The 6,624-nt window shown below is 37.1% G+C and overlaps 1 protein-coding gene across 1 annotated transcript in view; it reads left to right on the forward strand.

Moving 5' to 3' along the window:
- FGF10 (fibroblast growth factor 10) overlaps window positions 1-6,624 on the forward strand; it is an 83,257-nt gene that overhangs the window by 16,426 nt on the left and 60,207 nt on the right. The gene's annotated exons all lie outside the window — the stretch shown is intronic.

Below are 6,624 nucleotides of genomic sequence, written 5' to 3' on the forward strand. Positions count from 1 at the left end.
ACCATTGGCTTTGAATCTGAAGGAAGGACCATGAGCCAAGGAACATGGCTCAAGAATCTGGAAGTGACAATGAATAGTTTCTCTCCTAGAGAGCTTTCAGAGGAAATGTGGCCCTGCCAACATTTTTACTTCAGCCCAGTGACACTGATATTGGACTTCTGGCCCCCAGAACTGTGACAAAATAAATTTCTGTTATTTTAAGCCACCAACTTTGGGGTAATTGTTACAGCATCCCTAAGAAACTAATACAGCCTCCTATGACAGTTCTATGTGACTCACATTAAGGATAATTGGACAAAAATAATATTTTGCCATGGAAAGTACTAAGCATGGACTCAGATGGAAGTTCAAACACTTTGTCTACCTCCTGGGTGTCTGGATTCTTCATCTGATCCGTGAAGATTAAAATAATTTCTGTAAAAATATCTAGCCAAGTATCACGCTTATAATAGAACCTGAAATTTTAATTGAATCTAAATTGATGCTGAGTTTCAATGACTATATATCTGTAAAACATTGTTTAAAAAATATAGTTTATTTGCACCTAGTACCTTCTTTGCTGGGCACTACCAGAGCAAAGGAAGGGCTTTGATTCTCTGATGCAAAACCTGGTTGTACCTGTGGTCTGATTTTCCACCGGGTTGTAAATTCAATCCAGATCCAAAAGTATCTGTTCTCTTCCTCCTCACTGGTCCAGAAGCCACATTCCTGAACGTGCATGCTATACCCATATTTTTTCAACTGAAAGAGGCCCTTTTAGAGTTAAAGGTGATAGAAGATCTATTTAATAAATGGATAATTAATACGATTGAAATGTAACCAAGTGGTACTTTCCAAAGTATTTCAATGTCTATGTTGAAGTTACATTTGCTCTCTTTGAAACTATATCCCACATCCTCTATCCTCTGTCACTGCGGGTAAAATTCACATAACACCCTAGCTTAAACTTTTCACTTTGCAAAATGTTTCCATAATGGTACAACTCTCCTAAAATTTATTATCACGTCTGTTTATATCACCTAAAATTTTAAAGCCTGGAAAAAAAAGCATGAGTCTAAAACTGACATTTCCTCTTACAGAAAATTAGTTTCTCTCACAGCAACAGGGGCTATGAAGCTTTAGACAATAGATAAATGTTTTGTTGTCATGTCTTAGGGTAACGGGCTTTTATCCCAAGCTGAGGCGGACAGTGACATCTCCTAGGTTGGAGCGTTATGGGGCTCACTCCTTTTTCTCCTTTGCACTCACTGTTAACTGAGTGCTGGACCTATAATACTTTGAGAAGAGAGGTAATGGTGGTGATTTGGGGGAAAAGTGGGTGCGATTAGGAATAGGACTCTTATGCAAGGGAACTGGATAAAAGATCTGATCCACGATTGTCTTGAGCACAATGAGCATGCTAGTGGTCACGATCAATCTTACCATCCTTGGTGCCATTCAAAGATTTTAACTTACAGTCTCTGAGACCAGGTAAATTGCACAGGTCCATGTAAATCCACACTTCTGAAACATTTTTAGCAATAGAATGGTTGTTTGTGAGTTATGGCTTGAGAGGCAGCCCCTACCTATTTCTCTTAAAAAATAAGATTCCTTCTAATAAGTATACAGAAAAGACATTTGGGGAAAAGAGAGAGAGAGAGAGAGAGAAAGAGGCCAGATTATAATAGCTAATAAGAATAGACAATGCCAAGTATTTCTCAGAGTTGGGCCCCTGGGCCACATGATCAGAATAAACTAGGGTGCTTGCTCCAAATACAAATGGTAAGAGTCCTGTTTCAGAAGGGCTGCACGGGGGAAGAGGAGACTAATAAGAGGTATACACACAGGAATCTGAACTTTAATGAACACCTCAAGCAATTCTCAATGCCAACAAACCTCTGAGAAACAATGAAATTAAGGATGATGCTAAGGTAAGCGTGGAGGTGATGAGATGAAAGGCCAAAGGTGTTTTGAGCTTGGAATCATCCAAAAAACTTGGCAGAATGGATTTCATACACATACTCCATGTCTGCATATTTTCCATTTTTGCACATAATCTGGAAATGGGGAAAGTGCCAGTGTATTTTGCAAAGAGGAAGTAATTTTAAAAGTGAGTTAAAACATATGCTAAAGTGTAAATACTCTTTCACCGGTGGAAGATATTGATACATCTGAGATTAGGTCAGTTTACAGCTCCCTACTGTAAAGTGCATGGGTCGTGTATGCCAAATCTGGGGTGAGGGGAGCGGAGACGTGACCTCCCCCTCCCCCCCCCACCCCCACCCCCCGCCCCACCATCTACAGCTGCCTGTTTTCGCCCAGTGTCAGGGTGCTCTGCGGCTGCTACTTATGAGGAAGAGCCGGGGGTATACACCTCATGACAGTTGTGCAAAACAAACTTTTACAGATTCAGGGTTCCTTCCCACTTGTTTTGCTGTGATTGGCTAAGCCACAGGAATCTGTGACCAAGCATCTCTATCCCAAGAGGGTTAGCAAGAACATAAACCTCCAAGTGATCCACTTCCAAAGCTAGAATCCTGAAAAAGGAATACAGATGACATTCTGTAGTTTCCCGGAAACCATCTTTCAAACTCCAGCAGCTCTTTAATGGTTTCGGCATTATTGAGAGGAATTCCTCTTTGTTGTGAGGTTCTCTTTCTTTCACTTGTGGAAATGATTTGAGCATCAGTTCCTGTATATGACCCTTTTTTCAGATGAATCGGACTGGCAGACACTATGGTGAAGGCTGTGGAATGTCCACCTTGTGCTTCATGAATATGCAAATGATAGGCTCCCTTCTGGTTCAGTGACATGTCTTTATACCTACAAAAGACCAGATTTACAGCCCAAATAACTTATAGAATGTCTCCTGCGAAGTCACAGGGAATATGAATCTGAAAATGTTAATTTCAAAAAAAAAAGTCAACAATTAGCATACCCTCTGATGGATCTTTTTTCCCATGTTTCTTTCTTCTTGTATTTTTTTTTTCTTTGTACTGTGAAGGCTTTGAAGGCATTTAATAAGATTAGTCAGAATATAGTCATCTGAGTTTAGCTATATGTAACCACTGACACTGGCTATAATTTATTAATCTGAGATGGTTATTGTACTGACCAACCCAAAGTAGTGTGGTTGGGTTTTTCACAATCCAAAAAAACTTCATAGGGTTTTAAGTTATTTGTTATATCCTGATGTGCTATACGAAGTGCCTGGCCAAAGGTGTTTTTGCCCTAATGTCTTATGCTCCAAAGAAGACATCAAATTTTTTCAACTTTTAAAAAAATCTCAAATTGAACACTGCTGATCTTATTCATCAGGAAAGTGCCATCCATAAGTTGTCATATTATTTTCCATTTTGATGACAAGGATTATAGAATAAAAGCATGTTGTTCGGAACCTTCCCACCATCCCGTGGCCGTATTCAGTGACTGACACTTTAATTGAAGTAAAGTTTTCAATTGAAGTAAAGGAATAGTGACATTTTGTGATGCAGCAAAACCAGAAAGATACTAGAAAAAGAAAAACGACTAAGGAAAAGTTGTATTCTTAAATTCACTCTTATTTTACCTTAAGTACAATAAACATTCAGTAATACTCCTATAATCTCTTAGATTAACTACATAGAAAATCCTTGTTTTCCTGCGTTGATCATTGACAATGTTTGGAAGCAGTCAAGTTTTCATTAACATACGGGTTCCTCATGTCCTATTGATTGTTTGTTTTATCATTTTGGATATCAGCAGAATCCACTGAATAATCAGGGAAAGCTTTATTTAAAAAACAATATAATCAGGATTTTATTAGGCAACATTCAATGATGGATGCAAACTGGGTGAACAGTCTTAACTACAGATACCTAGCTCCACAGTTGGAGATACTGTTTCAGTTCTGTTTAGGATGGGATAAAACAGTACAGCCATTAAATGCTTCATTAGTCCTAAATGCTTCACATGTGTACTCATTTAAACTTCAAACAACCCTAAGGTGTGGGTACTAGTATCATCCCAATTACAGATGGCAAAATCTAAAGCTTCTAGGAGACGGAGTAAGTTACCAAGAGGTGGAGGTGGGACTGGAACCCAGGTAGAGAGGCTCCAGCGTACATGCCCTTTATCAGTATGAAATTGTGCCCTTCAATACGTTACAACATACAACAAGTCTAACATAAAATCCTTTAGTCAAGCAGAGGCAAACTGGGCAGTATGGTGCATCAGCAAATTACATTTTATAGCGGGGGGAGCTCTATGCAGTATTCTATGCTTTCCTGACTTGACTTGCCTACTCAAGACCAAAGAAGATCTCTTCTTGCGATCTAAAAGTTTGTACCTGCAGCTCCAAAAGGCAGGTCTTGATATGATGACTAAAAAAAGAAACAGGTCAAAAAAAAATGTACTTTTTCTTTTCCAGTAGTAAACATTTTAAAGAATGATAAACTGGAAATGTTTTAAAAATAAAGTTTTATAGTGTGAATTTATTTTTCTATAATTCTTTCAGCTTGAAATTCTTTAGGTCATTTATTTAATATCAAAGATAATACTTTTGACCTAATCACATATGAGGAGAAAATATTTTGTTTTCTTGCAGTTTGGGAAATATTTGTCTTGAAGCCAAACTACCCAAAGATATATTCTTTTACTAAGAAAGCAAAATTTTAAGAGTTTACTTTTCCCTTTTATTTAATGTCCCTATAGTTCCCAAGTTCAAGACTTGAAGTATTCTCTTTATTAAAGAAAGTCATTCATATTAACCCCTACATCTACATGAGCCATTTCTAAATTCATAGAACTTAAAAATGATCCAAATATTGAATCAAATAAAAGACTTATTCCCCTATCTTAGCAAATGTCTTTCCTAATGAATTTTAACCAAACTAACCTAACTCAGCTTTTGGTATACCTATGCTAATGGTAGATTTGCTCTCTGCTTTTGAAGGTGAATTGATATTCACAAATCATAGGTCACAAGCCACTAAAAGTGTCAGAATCCCACAGCAGGCCTTGGTGGCTTGTTAATCTCTCCTGTTTAAAGGAAACAGACTAATTCACTTAAATATAATGAAAGCCATGCCTGCTCCAGCCTAGTCCTTCAGAGTGTCAGCCCATGCAAAGTCCTGCCTTCTTTCTTCACCTCTTTCCTTCCTGGCTCTGACAATTAAACATGAAACGAAGACGCAATGATTTCCTTAATGTTACCATGTCTGAGTTATTTCAGATGTCACATATGCACAAAATATTGAATGCTTTTTTTTTTTTGCACTGAAAATACATACAAGAACGTATTCCTGCCCACCTTTCACCATTGTTCTCAACAAAGCATAAAAGATAAACCAGGATGCTAAATGGAGGGACCAGATGTATATATAACCTTTTGCCCTCATTATTCTAGTTGGCTTCCATTAGGGAAGACAAATAAAATAATACACAATAGGAAATAACTGACACAGAGGTGTGAGAATGAACTTTAATAGTGGATTGGCTAAAATCTGAAAATATGATCAGAAAGATGGAAGAGCGGTTTTCAAAAGTGCCAAATAATATATGATTGGTATAATATTTATAGAAGGGAAAGAAAGAATTTATCTTAATTCTACACACATAGAAACTGTCCAACTGTGGTCAGTCATGTTCAAGCTACACTGTTTTTACCATTTCTAGTTTTTACATTTTTTAATACTTTGAAAGAAGAGCCAAATGTTCTGTGATTCTTTTTACCCAAATACATACAACCCACACTCTTTTGGCTAATTTTGACCGTAGTTCGCTACCCCCTAAAAGAGTGCATTACCCTCTTTTAATAGCATTATTTATTTATGGTTGTCCATGCTGTAATGAACTGCAACATATGGTAAGATGAGATTTTTCTATCAAGTACCTTAGTGACAAAGGAAGGGACCTAGGACTGGGATGAAAGCAGATCTTTACTTTTAACATATGTCTTAATCAAGCTTAAAGTACTAAGAGTGAAAATCTGGAGTTAGGACACTGAAAGAGAAAAACAATTTTCATTGCAAGCATACTGTACATGTTAGTCATGGCTCAGTGGAGTAGAAACTTTATGGAGCAAGAAGGGGGAGGTGCAAGAAGAAGGTTTTGAATTTCCTTCCAAGTGTATTTTTAAAAAAGCATTATGGAATCAGGATTTATGAAAAAAGAAAGATAATAACTAAAAGAAAGCTTTTTCTTTGGCAAATTCTGAGAACTGGATTGACCACCAGTAAAGGGGCATGAAGAGACCAAACGAAGATAATTAATTGAAGAACTCCCAAACGTGGCAATGTCTGGAATCCTACACACAACCTGCCAGAGCCTGCTGACAGCTAATCTTGGGGGATAGAGTCTGAGTGGAAGTTGTAGGAGTGGAAGGAGCTTCCAGAGGTCATTTAGATCACCTCCTCTCTCTCGCCACAAACCACACTCTTCTCATTTTAGCCAGCCCATACCCACACAGATATTTAAAAATCATCATAATTGGAGAATCTACAGTATTCATTAATACCCAATTCTAGTTTTGAATATACTATCTGGAGTGTGTGTGTGTGTATATATATATATATATATATATATATATATTAGTATACTAGTGTGTATATATATATAATATATATATAGTACATATATAGTATAGTAGTATACTAGTATATATAT

The sequence above is a fragment of the Panthera uncia genome, assembly GCF_023721935.1.
Source record: "Panthera uncia isolate 11264 chromosome A1 unlocalized genomic scaffold, Puncia_PCG_1.0 HiC_scaffold_17, whole genome shotgun sequence".
Taxonomy (NCBI): Eukaryota; Metazoa; Chordata; class Mammalia; order Carnivora; family Felidae; genus Panthera; species Panthera uncia.